Below are 936 nucleotides of genomic sequence, written 5' to 3'. Positions count from 1 at the left end.
TATCTAAATATGGAGAAAAGTTTGAGATTACGGGTTAAAGTCTCCCCCTTTTTACCTCCCTTTAATCGAAAGCAATTTCATTTTCTAAACCTTTGATAGGAGTACAATGTATCAAAAATCTAAAAAGTTATATTAAACTGATAGGCAAGCCCGCAATTTGATCTGTATATTTTTTCGATTTCATCCACGAAGACAATAAACAATAACGGACTAAAGCTATCCACACATCTCTCCAAGAATAACTGTTTGGATTTACGTCCTACATGCAATTCCTTTAGAATTTAATTGCTTAGAAAAGTTCTCGAGAATTCATTTTCCTAGATGTGCTCTCCATATTTGATATCAGGGTACCGACCGAAGGTAGCGTTTAAGGATAAAGGAAAGGCAGGTTCCTTTATCCTATTTATCTCATACCTATTCCACACCCATCTGCAGAACGACCTCTGTGTGCTGATGACACAGCAATTTACACTTCATCTGATAGAATCAAGTTACAGCTCTTATTTTGAAAAATGGAAGAATAAAGCAGATGACCAAGTACAGTTATGATTAATAAAACGAAACCCCATAAAAAATAAAAACTCGAGAACGGTTTTAGATAGGGAAGTGAGGTTGGTAGACTGAATTTTTGGTTCCCTCAATTACTGATCTTTATTCCTACACACCGTTGATCCGTTGATAACTACCTCACTGATATTTGATTTATATTTTATAGACTTTGACAGAATTCAAAAAGTATATCTATGGTTCTCAACCAGAGGTAAGTTCATATGCCATCGTAAATCTTGAAGAGTTGCCAAACGGTGTAAATTGGATCAATGAAGGGGCCGTCACTCCTGTACAAAACGAACTGGATTGTCATTCTTCTTGGGCCTTCTCTGCTGTAAGTTTTTATAACGCTGTGCATTACTGGAAACACTAGCTAATAATTAATCG

Source organism: Halyomorpha halys, unplaced genomic scaffold (genome assembly GCF_000696795.3).
Source record: "Halyomorpha halys isolate HHAL.00 unplaced genomic scaffold, Hhal_1.1 Scaffold85.1, whole genome shotgun sequence".
Classification (NCBI taxonomy): Eukaryota; Metazoa; Arthropoda; class Insecta; order Hemiptera; family Pentatomidae; genus Halyomorpha; species Halyomorpha halys.
Note: the sequence above shows the minus strand (reverse complement) of the source record.